This window comes from Amia ocellicauda, chromosome 23, assembly GCF_036373705.1.
Source record: "Amia ocellicauda isolate fAmiCal2 chromosome 23, fAmiCal2.hap1, whole genome shotgun sequence".
Taxonomy (NCBI): Eukaryota; Metazoa; Chordata; class Actinopteri; order Amiiformes; family Amiidae; genus Amia; species Amia ocellicauda.
Genome location: NC_089872.1, coordinates 20,031,885 through 20,054,615, shown reverse-complemented (window position 1 = coordinate 20,054,615; position 22,731 = coordinate 20,031,885). Strand labels below are relative to the sequence as shown.

At 44.4% G+C, this 22,731-nt stretch overlaps 1 long non-coding RNA gene across 2 annotated transcripts; it reads right to left on the bottom strand.

Moving 5' to 3' along the window:
- Window positions 1–605: 605 nt before the first annotated feature.
- LOC136719166 (uncharacterized) lies at window positions 606–9,280 on the bottom strand. 2 transcript variants are annotated; one of them, XR_010805368.1, is made up of 6 exons: window positions 9,208–9,280; window positions 2,834–2,984; window positions 2,649–2,698; window positions 2,382–2,502; window positions 1,844–2,070; window positions 606–1,404 (listed from the first exon to the last, which is right to left on the bottom strand). It is a non-coding gene; the product is annotated as an uncharacterized LOC136719166 (long non-coding RNA). The 2 variants fall into 2 exon arrangements; XR_010805367.1 differs by lacking the exon at window positions 9,208–9,280 and adding an exon at window positions 5,537–5,612.
- Between the last annotated feature and the right edge of the window lie 13,451 nt (window positions 9,281–22,731).

The following is a 22,731-nucleotide window of genomic DNA, read 5'->3' as shown; positions in this document are numbered from 1 at the left end:
ATTCTACACTTTTGACAATATACCCTAGCATTGTGTTTGCCTTTTTTATTGCTTCCCCGCATTGTTTGGATGGGGAGAGTGATCCACTATATATTTACATGTGTTTTGGAAAGTTTTCCATGTACAATCACTGCAGAGTCTCTATATCGATACAAGGACATTACAAATCTGTTTAGCAAACATTTACAAATATTTTAAAAAGCAGCGATCTGTGGAGGCCACTGTCTTGGTGCACGTCTTGCAGCCCGTTCACCGCATGTGCATCATGAGGTCTCCAGCCAGGCTGTATGCAGAATTGAACTGAGTTTAATTGAATTGAAACGTTAAAATTCATTTTCTCCTCAGTGTACTGTTTAATATTGTTGTTGGTGGTCTTCTTCTTCTACTGCAACTGCAACCTGATAACTAGAATGTAAACTGTCTGAAGACAGTTGTGTGTGACAGTGCTTTGTGCATGAGATACAGTGTATTATTGATATAAAAATACTTTTTATGGTAGAATGCAGGTTAATATCAGTGATATCCAAGTAGTAATAGTATAATGTAGGTTAGGAGAAGAACCTGAAACTGTGTCCGAAGGGAAAACATAAACACGACACCGGCACTGTTTGTTTAATAGTTGTGTTTATTTTTCACAGATGAACAATAGCCATATAGCGTAAGACACAATAATTCAGCAGGAGCTCAGCACAATGAAACACACACGCTCAGGAAGCTCTGAGACGGATGCAGTTGGACATCCCTCCGACAGTGGCTGGACAGATAACAACAGAGTGTGTTGCCTTCGAGGGCGTGGTTTCCATTTGTCCAGTCAGCAGCAATTTGAGAGTAATGCTTTGTCACGGAGACTTCAATAACTCTGGGTGTCAGATCTTAAGCTGCTATATTTTCCTTGTGCAAATGCTTCTGATGCTATCCACTGCTGTCTTCTAGGCCATGTCTTTATTATACCTATATTAAACACAACTGCTTTTTATTTAGTAATTCACCTATTTATAAAGTAGCAGAAAAGGGTCCCATATGACGAGTACGATGGGTCGAATGGCCTCCTCTCGTTTGTAAACTTTCTTATGTTCTTATGTTCTTATATGTGTACAATGCAGACACACCTCACCCTCTCAGCTGCCCGTGTCTACTGAAGACAAGATGCGGACAAAGCGCGTTTCTAAGTTGTAATTTTATCTTGGCAAAGATGGCAAAGAAAGCGAAAGTGTCTTAAAAAGAAAATAAAGACAACACAGTGCCTGGGATCTCCCGGCTCACTGTGAGAAACCACAGCGACCTCAGAGGTCAGGGCATGTTGCTGTATTAATTGAACTTCTCTGTTCCAAAACCACTAAAATGATCCATTTCTTTACCGAAGCGATCCAGGTTTTGATTCAAAACCTTGATACCTTTGTCTCCCTGCAGAAAAAGACAAGAAAGGTTTAACAGCCTCTAGTACTTTTTTATTCTAATCAGTTCTTTCTGTTTTAAACAGCTTTATACAGGGATACTTTGTTCACCATTGGGGGTGAATCTAAATTGCGAATAAATCTAAGTTATGAATAAAATGCATGGGATGGAAATATATAATGAGAACAATAAATGCATCAAAACATACTATCAAGTTAAGGCCAATTTCATTGGTTGAGTAAAACGACAGAGATATCCACATCCCATAATAAGGCATGCATTCTTTTTTATGTCAAAGAAGGCATTTTGTGTTCAACTTCCTGAACCTGTATCAGATGTACAACCCTTGTGGGATAAATTAGTTTGAAGAATGAAACATAATACATTATTCCGCTTGTTGAATATGACAGATATTAATATAAATGATCTATAAATAAATAAATATTACCTCAGGAGATTTTCTCTGGCCAAAGCGAATGTTTGAAGCAATGTGTTGACAATTATTTCCCAATGGGTCATAGGATATTTTTTGGCCAATCGTGTTCTGTATTACTTTTCCAATTTCCTCAGGGCTTCGTGGTTTGAGATGCGTCAGTTCTTCATTCACGGAGAATGGACTGCCATTAACCACCTTTTGAAGTTCATCCACCTTAAATTCACTCTGTATCTGCTTTCCTGGATAATAATTGTAATGTGGGTATTTATGCAGTGACAAATGATGGAAAACAGTCTATGGTCAGTGAGACGAGGCATCTAAAATATATTTGTTTCAATGATTCACAGCAAGTGTAAAACAAGCAAGAACAACAAATATAGCAATAAAATATTGACTCAATATTTCAAAAAATAGTTCAGTAAAAGATTTAAAAAAATAGAAAAATCATTATAAAACAAAATATTAACTTTGGATGGCTGTAGACAAAGGAAAACACACAATACTGTTATTATCACTATACTATAATGAGTTCATTAGCAGATGCCCTTACCATGGGTTGTACCTCCTGAAACATGGGCGACATAATCTTTTCCATTGTCATGTTTCCAAAAAAGTGCCCAGTGATGATATGGTCCTCGGTTAATGGAAATCAGGTCTCCCGTTTGATACTCCTTGAGAAAAATCAACAGCCACGGTCAGGAGACGAGTCAGCTGAACACAAACTGCACAACGAGTTCTGTGGCCGCTGCAGAGCAAGATCACCTAAGAGTCGGAGGAATTGATGTGAGCGCTTGGAAAGCCTGCTGGCATTACTTACTTTCTTTCCCTCTGCCATTGTGCGGCCAGCGTGTCTCTGGATAGATGAAACTGTAAAGGAAAATAAATACATTCTCTATCAAAACAGAAAGTTTCTCCAACTCAGTGCCTCACAAAGAAGAAAAGTTGATTCATACTTATATTGTGTTAGTATTAGAGATCAGGTCTATAATAATGTAAACTCACCTTGGAGTGATGTCGTCTGTTCTGCAGTACTGCTGCACTTCCGCGCTTTATTTATGCTCTGGCTTTGAGGAAGAATTTATTTGCAAACTTTTTCACAACCCGTGTGTCAGTTCCTTCTTTCATTTTCTTTTCTGAAGAATTACAGCCCACCCTGAGAGATTAATAATTATTGTGTAAATGCACACAGTGTATGAACAGGGAGTGTTTTAGTTTCTAATTAATGTGATGAAATGACATTTTTGTTTTATAACATCAGATTGTATGCTTTCTGCTTTTCTATTTATTTACTTTTACACAGCACTTATCATTTTGTGACATTTGTGGTTCAGTGAGTAACATGCACAACCTAATATTGCTCAGAATACAAATAGCTCTCAATACCAAATGAGACATCCAGGCTTACTTTCTGCCAGATCATTGCCCTATCTATACACGTACATTGGCGCAGGTCTACTTTAATCTGCAGGTTTGTCTGTAAGTAAGTAAACTCAATGAGTCACTGGTACCCGACAGAGAAGAACAAGCAAAACCATATCATTACAGAAGCCATAATTGCAGGGTATTCAGTTACACCTTCAGCCTTGTTGGCAACTTGGTAAAATGGCGGCACATGAGAAGGTATCAGCAGAGACACTCTGTCTTTTGTGTGCAGGGAGGAATGACATGGTTTGTCGACAATGCAGCGATTGTGCTGTGGTCACGTCAGGGATGCGTGTGTCTTCACCGAGAGAGATGCAGAGACAAGGACTCCCTGCCAGGCCTGCCACTAAATACTCTGGACATGGGACAAGGTTATCAGAAATACAGGTGACATTCATTCTTGAGCCCGATATCAGTTCAGTGTTTCTAATGTCATGAATGACAAGCATTTCAAAAAGGGAGCTGAGCATTGGTAATGATCTAACAATGAGAACATAGAACATAAGAACATAAGACAGTATCCAGTCGAGAGGAGCCCATTTGCCCCATCGTGCTCGTTTGGTGTCCATTAATAACTAAGTGATCAAGGATCCTATCCAGTCTGTTTTTGAATGTTCCCAAATTGTCTCTTCAGCCACATCGCTGGGGAGTTTGTTCAGATTGTGACGCCTCTCTGTGTGAAGAAGTGTCTCCTGTTTTCTGTCTTGAATGCCTTGAAGCCCAATTTCCATTTGTGTCCCCGGGTGCGTGTGTCCCTGCTGATCTGGAAAAGCTCCTCTGGTTTGATGTGGTCGATGCCTTTCATGATTTTGAAGACTTGGATCAAGTCCCCACGTAGTCTCCTCTGTTCCAGGGTGAAAAGGTTCAGGTCCTCAGTCTCTCAGTAGGACATTCCCTTCAGACCTGGAATAAGTCTGGTTGCTCTCCTCTGAACTGCCTCTAGAGCAGCGATATCTTTCTTGAAGTGTGGAGCCCAGAACTGTCCACAGTATCCAGATGAGCTCTAACTAGTGCATTGGACAGTCTGAGCATCACTGCCCTTGTTCTCAATTCTACACTTTTGACAATATACCTGAGCATTCAGTTGGCAAAGTCCCTTTGAATAGCCTGTGCTGCCGAGATTGTATCTGCTGAGCCACCTATTTTAGTATCATCTGCAAATTTGACAAGTTTGCTAACTATCCCAGAGTCCAGATCATTAATATAGATTAGAAAAAGCAAAGGCCCTAATACTGATCCCTGTGGAAATCCACTAACAAACTCACTCCAGTTAGAAGCGACTCCTCTAATCAACACCCTCTGTTTCCTATACATCAACCAGTTCATAATCCATCTACTTACATTACCCTGAATGCCTACAGCTTCCAATTTGAGGATCAGTCTTTGGTGTGGAACCTTATCAAAAGCTTTTTGGAAATCTAAGTATATCATATCATATGCTTTCACATGATCTACAGTTGCAGTTGCATGTTCAAAACATCCTAATAAATTAGTAAGACATGATCTGCCTCGTCTAAACCCATGTTGACTATCTCTAAGAATATGGTTTTCATTAAGATGCTCCTCTATTTTCTGTCTAATCATTTTTTCCAACATTTTACAAGTATTGCAGGTTAGACTGATTGGTCTGATTTCCTGGCTCAGTTTTGTCCACTCAGCATCGGTCACAGAATAAAATACTGGCTATCAAGAAGAGACACGTTCAGAGGAATACCGGCTATGTATCAAAGGACACTGACATCTTTTTAAAACACTGATAGATATTTGCAGACTTGGGTGTTGGCACCATTTGTCAGTCAGATGGATTAATTACTTTTATGAAAGACCAACTACAGCAACCACCTCAAGATTAAGTTGTATATAAGTATGCCTATCCCTATATATATATTACTATATTCTGCATATCACTCTGAAATACATATAAGTTTAATTAAAGCAGCAAATTGCTTCTCTTGCAAATATTCTGCATCTCAGGAAGACTATTTGTATTTGTAAAACCACTTCCTTGTTCCAAAGAAAGCATAAATGCTCTTCCTGAGAACTTCAAGAGGGCATGTTTTGAAAACCGATACGCTGAGTAGAGTGCAATCTGCATTCTTCTCAGTGCTGTCACAGCCTCTTTCTTTCTTCCGGCGTGACCCCTGGGCCGGTTTCTCTTGAGCCCTGTGTCTTATGAGATCAACCGCCGCCTCCCTGTGAACTCTGAGAAGGAGCCCCACAGGCGTGCAGAGCAAATTTAATACCAATATTTATCAAGCGCAGGGGACAATGCCTAAACCTCACCTGTTCCCGGACAATCGATCGCCGCTTTCATGCCTGACACGGGGTGCTTAGCTGGTACAAGCATTAGGAGTCTCCTACGCCCCTGTGGGCACTTTGATCTGGCATGCTTTTGTGTGCGCCGCCCCCGACAAGCATGTCAGAGGAAACGGGTGATTTACAGCGACAGGTGAAAGTGGTTTCTTCCAGGGCTGCCGTGGCATCGTGGTGAACGATGCAGAGCTCACACTGGTGTCTGTGCAAGAGCCACCGACCAACTCTTCTCCAGTTATGACAACAGTGTGAATTGTGCGGTTTGTGTATCTGCGGCTGTGTGAGTTTGCAGTGGAAAGGGCGTAAAAATCAAGGTTTAAGAGGTGTGAGCAAGGGGGCTGGCCAGACAAACTATTCCTCAAAAATGAGAGAAAGTAACACTGTTATTGGAATTACAGATAACTTAAAAATCTGTTTCCATATGAATTCTTCAAACCAAAATCACTTGCCCACAGAAAAAACATAGACTTCCTGTGGGTTCATCAATCCAGATTCACAATAATAACACAACAGCACCCAGGGGTCTAATATGAACGTAGTACAGTAATAATCAGTTTTATCTATAATCTTTAAACCACTATGAAACATTTTGGGACATAGCCTATATATTTAATTTGTATTGGTTAGTTTTACAGTGAGTATCATGAGTCTCCTGTTCAGTTCATGGTTAAAATGGCAACCTTAATGCTATCTGGCTGAAATCTGCATTGGTCCCTTTGTCTACTTATTTATGGGTCTCCGACGGGATTCAGGGTACAGGCGGGGTGAACTCCGTGCCCTGATAATGCTGCGAACACACAACCCATTGTTTGTGGAGTCCTGGGTAATATTTTAATGAATGAGAAGCTGCCGAAAGGGCAAGAGCAGATAAACTGATTCCATAAATTATTAACACTAACCAAACATGATTTACACCGCCTCTCCGTCCTGCCTTCAGTGGCGTCCCGAGGTCAGCCCCGGAGCGATCCGGGGGAAAGCACAACCCTCGTTTATGGTTGTGTTTTTGATGTTTGTAAGTTTATTCATTGAATGATGTATTGACTGATGATGGCCAAAACACTTTTAATCATGTGTATGGTCTTTTCAAAAGCATTTCTTTATTTTATTTTGTAGCATATTGCTAAATTGCATCTCTGGGGGCTTGTTTGGAGGTTTGAAATACTCTTATCTGGTCTGACAACGCCTCCTCTTATCTGTAGATCCACTGACTTTACACCCAAGGCCTCTGCTGACAGGCTGCTCCCTGAACTACAAAGAAAGTGTTGTGGCCCAGTTCGGTTCCCCTGCCCGGCTGCACCCGCCCCTGCGCCACGCCTTACCTTGTGCAACTCGGCATGCCTCATCAGCTCCAGAGAAAGGGAGGAGGTCAAGGCGTGGCAGAAACAGAGCATCCGTCTTTTGTTTTTTTCAGCAAGAAAAGGCCAAAATGTCAAATGCAGGATTGCTTTGTCAGTGCTGTTTTCGGGGATTGTTATTCAGCTTGGCCCGACACACGCAGATCAGATTTCTGGGTAATTGGCGGCACAAATACGGTTTTGGAAGAACGTAAAAGCATTAACCTTGCCGATCATCCATTTTGGGAAGCTCCTAAAAGATGCATGGAGTGTGTTGTTGTCAGAGGACACGTGAGGCACCCTTATCAACATTCCCAGTGGTTTACCCCAGTCAATGCACAGTAATGAACAGTAAAGGACAGTGAAAGCATGGTGAGAGAAAGGGAGGTGTGGCAAAGCATGGCACACGCCAAAGGAAACTTTGCCAAAGTAGGGTAGAAACATGGGCAAAGGAAAGTAAACTGCAAAATTCTGCGCTCATCTCTTCTCAGCCATGCACTGAATTCATGCACAATGTCTTGCCATCTCTGCGGCCAGACTATTGTGTTATGACTCTTTTGTGTTGCTTCCTGGTCACTGTACTGGAAGCCATACCGGGATAGTAAAACTCGGCCCACTTGTTGTTTATGGAGGACTGGAGATGGTGGACAATTCAAAGAGCCACTCCTCATACCGTCCAGCTTCTCAGTCCGTCTCCCATGGCCGCCCCTTCACAGTGAACGCAGCAGCACGGTCACTGTGCCGTTTGTGATTCCTCTGAACCTATCAGGATCGCTGGAGGTCTGTGAGTGTTGGCAAGGGCCGCTGTTTTGTTTGGCAGGGCAGCACGAAACCATGGAATTAGATAATGCTGGCCGGAGAATAATGCACAGTGGTGTGTCCATTGTTTAACTATTAATAATGTAAGCCAGAGATAATATTATATAAGAGGTCTTTACACGAGGATGCAAAGAGAGAAACACAGAGGAATTAAAGTAAAATTCCCATCAATTTGCCAGTTTTGTAGAGGAATTCAACAACAATCCCAGTTTCTAACATTCCTAGATGAGGTGTTGGACCATTCTTCAACTTTTACCATTAACAACAAATAGACTGCAGGAAATGCTGTACAGGGAGATGATACTACAATTAAATTCATGATAAATACAATTTAAAGTGAAGGTAATGCACTACTTGAATCTATTATCTATATTAATCTAGTTCAGTTAATTGTACACTTTGACACTAGTATTGTAGCTGGGGATTTCTCTGTGCCAACGATTCCTACCCTCTCCTAGCCTGGCCACGTTGAATCTGTCTGATTATACCAGACCGGCTTCCTGCTCCTTAATCCAGATAGGAAACGCTCACACAAGGAACTGGTTTGTTTGGTCCAGTTGGACATGTGCTAACAGCAGAGCCTTTGCAGCCGAAATGCCAAAACCCGCTGAATGAGACTTCAGAATCGGAAGCAGATGCGTCTGGCCGCACATCCTCACTCGCCTCACTCTCACCGACGGCCTTGCTGTTGTTGTCGGTTGTTCTCTCTTCTTTTCTCTCGTGAATGTTAATGAAGTAGAAGGTCAATGCTAGTCCACCATGGCTACCTCAGTAACAGTGTTTTCCTATTTACTGTCATACCCAAAGTCCTGCTGGCCGCATAACGAAGCCAATTTCTTTCTTTTTTTTCTCTGGAAAAAGGGTTGAATTTCCAATGGCCCAAAGCAGATTGTCTGTCTAATCGCAGAGTAACCTGAACCAAGACGACATAATGCACTGGGAAATTGAGTAATAGAAGACTTTTTTTGGTAACACAGACTGTGGTGGGCAAATGAAGATACTGCCAAGTCATGCTCTTGTTGCTGATTTATTGTACGCCTTAAAAAGTGTCTTAAGACCTTCTGGGATCCATTACCTACAAGTGACGAGTCTCCTCTGATTTGTCAGTGGGAACAACGTCAAACAGAACACAAACATAACAATGTGCTGTGGGTAGGTTTTGGCAAATTCGTTTGGACTCGCATTACAGTACATCAAAGAGCTAAATCCTGGTTAGTTTGCGGTTTAGTTTTTAAGGAAACTGCATTTGCATGAGAAGAAATCGCTTAAAAACCAAAACCTTCCGATGAATAGAGCGAAAATATGTGTGTTTTATTTTAACGCACTGAAGTGATGGGCACCCCTTGCTTCAACCTCACCTCCGACGTTACTGGGAAAAACCCAACATTTATTAATTCGATTAGACGCTGAAACGCGAGCCCCAGCTGTGCCACCCACAGCACGGCAAAACGGACTGTCAGCAATACAGTGCGGAATAAAAATACATACCAGCCGATGAATGGCCCTATTAATAAGAGTGTTACGCATAATCTGGAGTAATTCAAACTGCTGGCGCGGCTGGACCTGTTCCACCTCCTGGAATGCGACTCTCTGAGGACCGACCTCGCCTCGCGTCCAAGACACCCCCGAGTCAGTGAGACTTATTCAGGGAGGAAGATTCAAAACAATGGCTGGACCAATGACAGGCTTCAAAGAGGAGTTTGAAAAGGGAAAACGTTGCATTCATAGCTGGACTGTGTGCAACATAGTACTCTCTCCCCTTGCGGTCTAGATAATATTTTTAAACAGGTTGATGTGCTAGGCTGATGATCTGTACAGGGTGGGGGGTTTGTTGTATGTTAGAGACACATCCAAGTCAGCACAAAAGGCCTTCTATGTTCAATTTCATTCTGCTGATGACGTCGCCCATTGGGGACAGCTATATAAAGAGGCTTTCATCTGGAGAAATGATGGCCTTGAAGTGAGTTTATCGTGGTCTGCAAAGGGTTGGCACTAATAAAGACTTCATGACCTAGATGGAAATCCCTGTATCGCACACTTGAGTTTGGAGCCAAAGACACCTCATAAATGCATAATGAAGAAGCTGTTGATACTAAATTATATATTGACACAGCATTTGTGACTGAGAATTAGCCATCAATCAACTATTGTTTTCCTCAGTTAATCACAATCAGATGATACCAAGTTAAAGGCACTTTATTTAAACCCTGTTACTCTATTACAGCTTGGTCCCTGTAGTCTAAAGACTATCCCAAATGCTCACTCTGCAAGCAAACCCAGACCTATGATATGTGTTGAGGGTGGGCTGTTCTGCCTTTCCTTGGCTGATTTATTGTGTGTCTGGTTCACAGGTATCGGGGGAAATCATATTACTAACTATAATTTTCGAAGAAAGTCATGCCCATGGAAAAGCAGAAGCCAACCGTAATGCACATCATGTACAACTTTCAGGACATTGTAGTACTCGCCACACACGTCACAAGCCGAGGAAAAGTACATTCATGTCTGTGACCCAAAACACGACAAACAAAACAGCTATTGTGTGTCATCCATTGTCGGTTATTACAAAACACTATGGGTTCAGATGTGTGTATTCTGTCAGAAATGCACTGTGACACGGGTTTGTATAAGATGGATAAAAGGTCTGATGAACTTCTCTAAATGAACCTGAGGTTGAGTCTGATTCCTACTATTTGCGATGTTTGGGCTCCCTCTAGTGTCTCAGTTACCACTGCATATTTATATATTCATTTATGTTTGCTAATGAGCAGTGATGGTTATTCCTGACCTACAGATGCTGTTGACCGCCCACAAAAACAAAAAAAAAGTGAATGGAAAAGCATGTAAACAGCCTCCAAAATCACAATCCCCCACAATGCTCTACACGGCTCAGGCCTACCAGGTTGCTAACTGCACGGCTGATGCCTGATCTGCAGATTAGGGTCGCTCTCGCCGCAGAGTGATATTTAATAAACATTACTCATAACAATCCCCTCTCCTCTGTCTGCCCTGGCGATCTGCCCGGCTCCTTCTGGCGAACAGCAAACAACTCCTTATCAGATTCGCATTTCTTTATCTTCGATGATTCGAAAATTAAACAATTCTATTTGTCGGGGGGAAAGTAAGAGCATTGAAAAAGCAGCAGTCCACAGAGGAGACTCTCGCACAAGGAGGACCGAGAGCCAAGTTGTGAGATAAAGCAGCCCCGGCACTGATACACACCCGCAGCGGGGGCGAATAACTGAGAGCGCTAAACACACAGCGCATACCTCGGCGCCGAGAGGAGGGCCAACGAGATGGCACGACAATTCATAGCGCTACATTCTCCCAGATGAGAAGAGATGCCGTTGGACTAAATTATGAAAGCTACAATCTTCTCTTTCTGTGTTTCTTTCTTTCTTTTCATCTGCTTTTCTTTCTGGAAGGGCGATTCACAAACTAGATCTGCCCAGAACACAGAGAGGAGGCTGATCAAATGGAGCTGAGATTCAAAAACACTGGGCTGAATTTGCTCTGGTTTCGCCCGCTGTGCCCAAGCCGAGCTATAAATGATTGGGTTCAAATTCTTGTCCTTTGTAGTCTTTTACTTTGTTTTAATGATGTAACAGCCATTTATTCATTTGCATCCAATCATTTTCATTTATATGACTAAATATCGCAACAATGACACACACACACAAAAAACACAACACAATATATCCTACTCTCAAGACGGTGCGCAGTCTAGTTTGTTACCCACTCACTCCTGTGATATATGAAGTGGGTGACAGCCATTCGTTCTAACGCTGCCTGTTCTCCAGCACTTAGTGTGAAAGATGGATTGGCCGGAGCCCTGGGGGGACGGGCGGCCAACAGCAAACACATCTCGGCACAATATGTCTCCCCAGCCCCTCCAGAAGCCCATGTGACCCGAGACATATGCCTTAACGGAAACAGACGTTGTGGCACACCGAGCCGGAGAGTCCATCGATCTCCGCGACAGGCCGATATTGTTGCACATGCCTCGGCCCGTACCCACTGGGCGGCAAATGGCCTTAATGATTCCCAGCCCGTGTGGAGGGAGACCCGGGATGGATGTCAGATGGGCAGGAAGCGTCCGCGAAGGAAGCTGCCTTTGTCCCGCGCTGATTAGTCCTATTCCCCACTGCGTCGTTAGTGGGCGATTCATCACCGTGTGTGTATGTGTGTGTGTGTGTGTGTGTGTGTGTGTGTGTGTGCGTGTGCGCGTGTGTGCGTGTGTGTGCATGTGCTGGAGACAACGTACAACTGGGGCTGGTGTCACACACAGTGAGTGTGTAATAATCGTTAATCAGGTTAAAGCACCCTGGATTACTGTAGAAAATGTGGTATCTAACATCTATTGACAGCAACCTCCTCACACACACACACACACACACACACACACGCACTCACAAGAAAACACAAACGCAGAACTAGACCCGTTATCTGGGGGCCACATAGCCTGGCTGTGACCCCCTGAACCCCACAAGGCCAGGCAGTCAGAATTCCACACACTTCCAGGCCAATCTTTGCAGCATCGTCCCCAATGTGTTATGCAACAATTTGGCAAGGTTTGGTGCTTTCTTTTCGGGCCAGTTTAAACTTGGCCCACCGTAAGAGTCTTAGCGAAAATAAACCTTGAACAAAACAGGCCGAGCAACACCAACCGGGCAGTGCAATCGGTCACAATCACGATGTTTTTAAATAACTTTCTTCTGCGTTCTCAGAAACACCTTGGAGACAAATTCTACTCGGAAACACCCTCATATGTGTAAAATGTTACATGCTGTCTCACAGGACACACCCAGCCCTACAGAGCCACATATGTGCAGCAGCCCTAATGGACGCAGTGACACACACACACACACTGACACAAGGACTGACGCAGCAGAAGCAGGGGAGCCCGTGTTCAAGCGCTTCCCCCGCTCCTCCGTCGGGATCCGGGCGTGACTCTGGGAGACGGGCTGCTGCGCTCACGCTCGGCTCGCTCTGGCCCGCCGCCAGGAACATTCTGTACCATACGGTGTGTCCGTTTGGAAGTGTATGTTTCATTTTGCTTGACTGTAGCCTTCAGATATCACATACAAGACAAACAATTGCTAAACACAACCAGCTGCCCACAGATCCCTCATGTGGTCTCGTCTCGCCCTGACTGTGAGCCTCTACTGCGGCAGGGAGAGCGGTGTGGGGGGTGGGGTGGGAGCGCGCTCTGTGCTCCCTGTTGCCCGGACAGAGCCAAGAACACCCTACCTATGTGGCACACACACCAACACACACACACACACACACACTACATGCGTGTGTGTGTGTCTGTGCATGTGTCTGTGTGTGTGCGTGCATGTGTGGGTCTGTATGTGTGTGTGTGTGTGTGTGTCTGTGCATGTGTGAGTGCGTGTGTGTGTGTGTGTGTGTGTGTGTGTGTCTGTGCATGTGTGAGTGCGTGTGTGTGTGTGTGTGTGTGTGTGTTGCTGTGTGCGCCGTGGAGGTAGAGTGTTCTTGGCTCTGGCCACGAAACAGGGAACGGAGAGTGCTGACACACTCATGCACAGACACACACACTCATGCACAGACACACACACTCATGCACAGACACACACACTCATGCACAGACACACACGCACGTGCACACGCATGCACAGGCAACAGACTCGCAGTCACATGTGTATTCTCACGTGCACACGTACGCACTTATGCTCTCTCCAACATGCGTGTGGGAGAAACATGAAAGCAGCCCTCACACACCTAGGTCCTAGATTTTAGAAACATGCATGAGGCTGAAGTTTAATCTCATAGATAATATTTTCGATATCACTTGGCTAAGGCCTGTGGGAATCAGGAAGGCAAAATAGCCACCTCTTATAGGACAATGTTCTGTCGCACAAATCAGCAGATGATGTAGGGAGACTTTAAAGACACACACCACCACAGGGGAAGTAGAACAAGAAGAAGAGAAATAAAATATGTTATGAATTGGGATAAAGTGCTGTGTTTCAGTATTTTGCATTGCAAGAAAGTCAACAACTGGTGCAGTGGGAACTAGAGCAAAGGAAACAACACACAACAAACCCGCAGCTGTCGTGTAGTTTGCCACCTCGGCTGCAGCTTTGTGTCGGAGAGGAGGGAGGGAGGGAATCTCGCAGTTCTGGCTCAAAGCTACGAGACAGAGTGCGTCTCTGTCAATCACCACGAAGTGAAGGTTTGTTATTTTCTCTATTTATTTAACCACTGAATGACCGAGGCTTAGACCAAACCCAAACTTTAACTGGCTCTCAAATTGCAAACCACAAATGTGAGCAAAAGTGCTTGAGGTCTCAGGCAGGGTCAAGCAAATGTCTTTGCAAATCCTCAAACAGTTAACATAAGAAGAACATGAAAAAGTGTCCAATCAAGAGGAGGCCATCCACCCCATCGTGCTCGTTTGGTGTCCATTAATAACTAAGTGATCAAGGATCCTATCCAGTCTGTTTTTGAATGTTCCCAAATTGTCTCTTCACCCACATCGCTGGGGAGTTTGTTCAGGTTGTGACGCCTCTCTGTGTGAAGAAGTGTCTCCTGTTTTCTGTCTTGAATGCCTTGAAGCCCAATTTCCATTTGTGTCCCCGGGTGCGTGTGTCCCTGCTGATCTGGAAAAGCTCCTCTGGCTTGATGTGGTCGATGCCATTCATGATTTTGAAGACTTGGATCAAGTCCCCACGTAGTCTCCTCTGTTCCAGGGTGAAAAGGTTCAGTTCCTCAGTTTCTCAGTAGGACATTCCCTTCAGACCTGGAATAAGTCTGGTTTCTCTCCTCTGAACTGCCTCTAGAGCAGCGATATCTTTCTTGAAGTGTGGAGCCCAGAACTGACCACAGTATCCAGATGAGCTCTAACTAGTGCATTGTACAGTCTGAACATCACTGCCCTTGTTCTCAATTCTACACTTTTAAATATAGATTCTCCGTGGGAATGAAGAGAGAAACCGAAATCTGCAAATCAAACGTGTCACAGATACCTGCTGGCAATGACATATATATCTTGGGCCTGAACAGGCCAGCATCCCCTGTAAGGAAGCGTGAATCATCTGTGTCCTTCCAGGGCTGCACTTAACAGAACTCAGTCTCCGGGCGCCTGGAGCTCCAGGACCCCATGATTGGTCCGTTGAGGTTTTTTGGCAGAAATGCCTCCAAGGGGGGAAGAGTTCAAAAAGTAATATATTCAAAATCAATGCAAGATTGAAACAGGAAAAGTTCCACACAAACATGCTTCTGGTGGTTTCTGTAATGATGCCTCAATGCGAGAGTGGGTGCAGATATATAATAATAAGAATTATTATTATTATATGAATGAAATGATGACAGATACCTCTCTAATGAAAGCGGCCTTCTGGAGGGGTAGGACAGCAGCCAGAAAAGTGGGACGTGTTTCTTTAATATTGAAGAATAATGACAGGTTACAAAAACTAAAAGAAAGAAAAGTTAAAGGAGCCTTGAGATCTTCGTCAACCTTTCAACTCGTTAGTTAAAGACCTCGTCAGAAAGCTCCGGGAGGCCAGCCAAGCCAAGACAGGCAGAAATGGGTGAATTAGTGACCTTCCAGGAGAAAGATCATTGCAGACTTCCTATTTACAAAACACAAACTGTCAAGCTGTATAATCGGCAGTGACTTTGGGTTTTCCACATTTTACTGCTCTATTGTTGTGCTGGATGTACAAATGAAGCAGCCGGTCCCATGAAAGTGGTGTCAGATGTCCCACAGTTTAATATCGACAGGCAACCGAATGAGGGGTCACCAGGAGTCAAGTTTAAGTTGTCAGGTGATAGGTAAACCACAGCAAATTGTGCCGTCTCCTCAGCGGCCCGGCTCACGCATAGTTACTGTATCTACTGTCCTGCCGAATACACAGCTCCCTCTGAGACACTAGTCTTCACAGTCATAAAGAGTTTTCTAATGGATGCTGCCTATAGTTTCCTTTTATAAAATAATAAGCCCTTCAGTATCACATCTGGAGGAGCTCATAGACTCCAGTCCAAGATCCTGTCAGCTTCTCCTCACAGCACAATAGACGCACGTCAACAGAATAAAGCTAAGTGCATGTAATGCAATGCTGGGAGTGTGTGTGTGTGCGTGTGTGTGTGCTCTCAGTTGTCGTATCACAGATATCAATGTCAATTTTACATTCACATAAAAAAAACCTGCTTAATGTCAAGGTTTTCACTTGCCAAGATCGTGAGATATTGTTTCTGTTGAAAGCCCACCCAAAAAGGAGAAAAAAGTCTTCTGGGGGAAAAAAAAAGGAGGGAGCTCAAGTTTTTGGCCGTGTTTATTGTTCTATGTAGGTAACTGCAATTAATCACTCGGCTCTTCACTCGCTCAGAGGTGTGTCGTGGTCTCGCTCCTGCACGAGCACGCCCTGGCTCTGAGGCGGGGGGGCCGGAGGGAGGCTGTCAAGAAATGTCCATAATTTCTTCAGTTGCTGTTCTGAGAGTCGTTACTCTTCTGAGTGTGAGTTTTTTGACAGTGCTGTGCAAACATGTGCCTGGGCGACATTTTTCTGGATTGCACCGAAGTCCTGAACACTTTTTTCTGCCGAAAAAAAATGAATTTCAAATGCAAAATGAATTTGTAAAGACTTTGTTTTAGCTGCAATCTCTGTGAAGCATTCCTCATCACAAAAACAAACAAACGAACAGACACACACGTACTGTAAGACAGACTGTCCTTTTGTTCATCAAGGGAATCGCTATTTAAAACACAAACACAATAACATAAAGAAGCAGCTTTCGGGAAGCAAGGATTGGAAGAAAACAAATAATTCACCAGTGAAAACACTCTAAGCAATTGAGTCACTCCTCGCTGTACCTGCTCTGTTCTCGCCACGCACCCATCACTGTGTATGTCTGTGGTCGGAGTACCTGAGCAGACAATTATTGTAAACAAACTTGTGGTTTGATTGAACAATGGCTCAGTTTCCCAGTACACCGTGAGTAAGCCCCGGAGCGAGCCGACACAGGAGACGTCAGCACTGCCAAAAGTTGTTTTTTTAATTGCAGGAAATTACCAATAGCCCATTTCTACTCACCAGGTTTAAGGGAAATAGTGCAAGACAGACTTATAAAGCCTTGCTAACTTTCCTGTTCAACAAACAATGTTGGTTTTGTGACTGCACAGTTCGAAACTCATTAAACCGCCATCAGACGGTGACGATAAGAGTGTGTAGGGTTGTGTCAATGGCCCTACATGACCTTGAGTGCTTGTTTTGTTTTTTAGAATATATCCAGCATTGCATGATGGGTGCAAGATCTGCGATTCCTTGCCTTTATGGTCTTTATGGTGAGAGCTCCTCTCATCCGAGGCGGCGAGTGGTTTTCAGTCTCCGTGTGGAATCGTTGAGGCGGGGCGTCTGAGTTGGTCTCTGGGTCAATGATGTGGCTGGCAGGCCAACTGTAACAGGATATATATATGTATATATGTGTGTGTATATATGCACAGAGAGAGAGAGAGAGAGAGAGAGAGAGAGAGAGAGAGAGAGAGAGAGAGAGAGAGGGGAGTCCGACTCTGTTACTTTGAGTGTCAGAATTAGTCCTCACCATTTCCTATATTCCCGTAAAATATAGTCTGAACGAGGGAGAGATCTCTAACAGTTCCCTGACATGTGCTGGCGCTGAAGCTTATTATACACAAGATTGATGAATCCACGTAATCCTGTCAAAGCGCTGTTCCTGAAAGCCACGTCGTACCTTCCCTTGCGTTACCGCACACTTCAGGTCAAACTAAACACCTCCCTTGGCGAGCCGCCGACCGTTTTGAATCATTTATTTGTCTTCACAATCCTCCCTTTCTAATTTATTTACACGATTATATGACTGTTCGACGTTTTCTGATCTCTGAATGCATTCCTCGGCTTTTCGCACAGTCTGCCTCAGCGTGTTGTCAGACCACACGAAGGCCGTGTTATATAATAGCGAAGGAGCGATTAGGTGCTAAGAGACGTTGTTCTGGAACCGACAAGAGGAGGAAGCATTCATTAGGTGATTGACAGAGAGCTCATACTAGTAATGTGTTTTGCATTTGCTCTCAGTTAATATCACTCTTATAAAATATTCATAGTTGTATTTTCTTGCTTTTACTGAACTACAATTCTGACAACTTCTGAATTTGAATCCATCCACACTGAGCACCAACAAGAAATACATTTTTAAGGCCATCATGAAAACCAAACGTGTTTAATGCAGTAAACGTCACTCCACTGACACAATAATTGCTCTGAGCCCCGAGATGACATTATACATCACTCCACATAGCTGTGTGACAGGATAAACGCTGGGCAAAGTGTTTCTAATGGTTGTCTACCTGCGAAGGTGCTTCAGGGCTCCTGGGCAGGGTCAGAGGTCCCTCCAGCACAACCCCACCGACACACACCTGAGCTCCTAAACCTGCCTGACTGACACCCGAGAGCTCTTGACCCCTCCAGGCCACCGTAGAGCCCCTGTCCAAATCCCCCATGACATTTACTGTACGTTGTGTCTGTGCATCCTTAACTGTCTATTCATGTCTCTAGTTCTCCTGGAGTTACTAGTTTTCTCCTCAGGCAGGCCTCTCTCCCTCCCAGCAGCTGCCTCGTATTACATAACCAAAAGTCCAGCATTCGGTGAACTTGTTCATCTGCAGCCCGTGAGTGTTCTCGACGTGAGAACACTGTAAATTATATTTGTCTGCACAGACCCGGCCTCTCTGCGCTCGCTGAACTAGTGTTTTACGGTTAGGAATCATTTATACGGTTTCACACATACATTTTCACATCAATTCATCTTCCAAGCATCCTAAGCTGGTTTTTCCATTTAAGCTTATTTAACGTCAGTGAAGATGTTAACCGCTTCAGATGTGCAGGCAAACAAGATGAGCTCGCCGTCAACATGTCTCTCTAATTAAAAAGTCCTGTAAAGATTCTTCTTCTTCTCAAATTGGGATGGACAACTCCAGTCATTGAAGGCCAGATTCCTCCAGATTTTAGATGCTCCATCAATTAGCAACTAATGAATAAATGGAAATGATAGCTGATTTGTCTTATCATACAGAGAGTTCAATTAAATCATACTGTGATCGGTCGTTTGCTTTGGGTTTCTCCCCGAGTGCCAGGCGTTCTTTTGCACTGAGACGCCGGAGCGGGGAGCAGGGGGAGGGAGCGGGAGATAAGAGCTTGTCTGATTTACTCTTGCACGGCGGATACAAACGCTGAGGCCAATCGCTTTGTCATCCAGTCAACCTGGATGGCTGTCAGGGCAGGAATGCTATATCTGAGGGGGGGAGGGAGGTGTAGATTAGGCAGTTGGGAAATAAGATTAACTCTCTGTTTGACTGCAGATAAATACAGAGATAATGAAATACATCTCAAATCCCAGGGACCCCCATGGATATCAGTCAATATCAGTTAAGACCTGTATAGTATAAAGGAGTTAAATAACATCCCTCTCTCTATTGTCCTTTAAAAAATATGGGAAGGTGGTGAATGTCTTGTTGAGCAGAACCGGTTTTACATGCTTGTTCTGACAGAAACATGAGAACATAAGACAGTGTCCAATCAAGAGGAGGCCATTCGCCCCATCGTGCTCGTTTGGTGTCCATTAATAACTAAGTGATCCAAGGATCCTATCCAGTCTGTTTTTGAATGTTCCCAAATTGTCTCTTCAGCCACATCGCTGGGGAGTTCGTTCAGATTGTGACGCCTCTCTGTATGATGAAGGTGCCCGGCTTACTGCGGTTTTAATTTCTGAGATGGTTTTCATTAAAACAAAAGATTTTGGTCCAGTTGAGTACAGAGGCCAATGTACGTTTTTTGTTCCCCTTTGAGTCGCTGTGTGTAATAATCTAACAACTGAAATATAATTTCCTGCCACTTTGGTGTTTGAGGACGTCAGATGTTGCGAAGCAGAGAAGGGTTTAGAGGAGTTACCAGAAGAGCACATGTGTTTCCAGTGAGGTGGGGCTGGCGACGTCTTGATGCGTGGATGTAAATGAAAATGCTCCAGGTCAGAATAATCACTAGATCTTCAGAGTCGTTAATTGGCCAGAGGCCAGGCTGGTCTTTGAAGTCCTGATGCTATCTCGTCCTCAACAGTTCAAAGAATTGTTTTACAGTAAATCAATTATCACCATCTCTGCCATGTAACCCCTATAGGTAGTACCGGGGTCATGAGGTCACAGATCTGGAAGCTTGTTTACCAGTCCGATCCAAGCACAGCATGTCTACCAATGATGAGGTGTATAGTTTCATGGGAAAATGAATACAAAAGTAAAGTGTTTATAATTTGAAGCATTTTTATTATTTGGCTGTAATGGTTCATATATTTGATTGTTACACATTATGCTTCTCTTTTGATCCCTTATCCAAGATTTTCTAGCTTGCGAGAGGCTCCAAAAAGGATTCATTATTTTCCTGGGGCTTTATGGGATACATTTTGAACATGTGTACCTCACACGTGTGTGCATGTAGTGGAGATTGAAGGCTGCTGAAACTGGCGATTGGAGTAAAATAGCTAACCACAGTCCTGCAGTGGGACACAGTCCTGCAGTGACACAGTCCTGCAGTGGCACAGTCCTGCAGTGACACAGTCCTGATGTGACACAGTCCTGATGTGACACAGTCCTGCAGTGAGACACAGTCCTGCAGTGACACAGACCTGCAGTGACACAGTCCTGATGTGACACAGTCCTGCAGTGAGACAGAGTTCTGCAGTGGTTCACAGTGCAGTGAGACAAAGTCCTGCAGTGAGTCACTGTCCAGTGGGACACAGTCCTGCAGTGACACTGTCCTGCTGTGGGACACAGGAGTCAGTTTTATGCAGCACCATGTATGGCTTTGACTCCAGCTGCAGCAGTGTGCGTAACGCGCCTGTAATTTGTCTTTACATTTGTCTGCATCCTGACAAGCTTATAGACTAATTCTAACTGATGCAATTGCGTTCAAGACGTCAGCAGAGCGCTCTAAGTCCTCTAAGACTCTTGCCCTTCTTTTCTGTCTCTTTTCTGAGAGATCCCTAGGAAAGTTACATTATTACCATTGTGCTTTGCAGTATTTGAATTAGTCTGTCTCAGCGAGCAGCACAGGAGGGGGAAGCTCAACAGGAATGAGACAAATGGAGCTGTCATGGGGCAACAGAGCCACGGCCAAGACAAGGCTTCTGCCCAGAGACGAGCTGAGAAAGCAAAGCAAAACATCCTTGTTGAGAAATTGCGCCACATTTAATTGTTCGGCCGTGTACATAAATTGGAAGGCATGTGCACCGCAGCGATCTGCCGCCATTGAAATTACACTCTGATTTACGCTACTTGTTGCATTGCGATTTATTTATTTTTAATAATGAAAGAATGCTGTTACACAATTGTTATTACTGTGTCTTTTAAAAATACTTGCTTAAAACAGTTGGGAGGTTAAGCAGTTTGGTGGGAAATACCTGCCCTGCTCCTCACCGCTGTGTTTGTCATCGCAGCTCGGCTATCTCTCGCCATCAGATGTGTTTCGGCAAGTGCAGACGTGTGTCGGAGCATGTTGACACGTTTGGAACACTGGGAACATTCCTTTCACCTGTGACTCACGTCAGAGGTTTTACACGGACTTGCAAAGACACAGGACTGGTATTTGCACGGCGTCCCTCCTCTCTCTTCGCTGCAGCTGCTTTTAATCAGCACCAGAGCTATGAAACGGGTGGCTTGCAAAAGCTCCGCTCACCTCTTTTTTCCTCTCTCTCTCTCTCTCTCTCTCGCTCCTGACCTCTGACCTTCTTGCAAACAGCCGTTGATCTTTGACCCCCGTTGAGTGCTCTTGATTTCAGGGCTGTGTTGTATAACATTCGCTGTTTCCACTGAGTGTTCCCCGCGCTGATGTTTAAAGTCACCGGGGGCGATTCTTGACCAGATGAGGTCTGCGTGGGTTTGGACGTTTTAATGTTTAGCGTTTTCCTGTGAGGATCAGCAGGCATGTCTCTGTCCGCAGCAGAGAGTCACGGCCGTGGAAATGTTCGTGAGGCGGGACGGTTCGTTTCGGGGGGCCGTGTGCTGACACGCAAGAGTGACACACAATAACTCGGCTTGTTGTTGTATGCGCTCCGGCATGGGTGGACGTTCAGTGTCGAGCACATGTGAACAGGGTCTGTCATATCCTGCCTGCCGCTGTGATTAATGAGACTGCACAGCTGATGCAAAGGCAGGCCGGAGACCCCCGCGCAAAGGCCTCCTCTGCTCACAGTGAGCGGACAGGGGCGCTGGGTACAGGAAATGGAAACGGTGAGCCTCTCACATGTGGGGAACTGATTGGCATTGTGTCTTAGAGGCTGCTTTGTCCCGCTGTGATTTTGCCATTTGCCCACTTATCATTTGATCCGTATTATGTCTGTACTGTGTGCCGTGTCCACCCACACTCTCCTTTCTTTGATTTAAGGAGTTTAACTTGTTCTAAATGTGTGCCATGATGTTCACAAGCTGTGCAGGGACAGGGCCACATACAGTAGGGAAGCACTTCTCTTTGTGATGTCTCTTTTCTTGCAGGTGGTGCCAGTGCAGGTAGGACTACTTTCGCAGCTGGACTGGGGCCGGGAAAAGGTTAAAGACCTGAGTGCGATTCCCAGGTTTTTGAGGAGGTAAAAAAGCCCTGGAGGTTTGGGTTTGCAGTGCCTCTTTAAGCTTCCCCAATAGCTGCTGAGTTTATGACGAATTTATTAGCCGATCAACATCTGCAAACTATTTCAGCTGTTGTTTGTGTCAGACTGAGCCAATACCAGAGAATATTTCTAACCACCAACCATACAGCGGTCCCTACGGGTCATCCTGCTTTGGAAAGTATTTCAGGGTGAAGAGAAAACAGCTGCCCATAGTGAGGAACTCTAGACTGGGATCTAAACTGCCATCTCTAATCGGCACAGCGTCGTTTTCATTATTAAAGTTGTTTACACTTTAATGTTATTAGTGCTAAAAGGGGTTCCTTCGATTTGCAACTCTAATACTGTAATTGAGATTATATTTTTAGAGTTTGTAAAATAGCT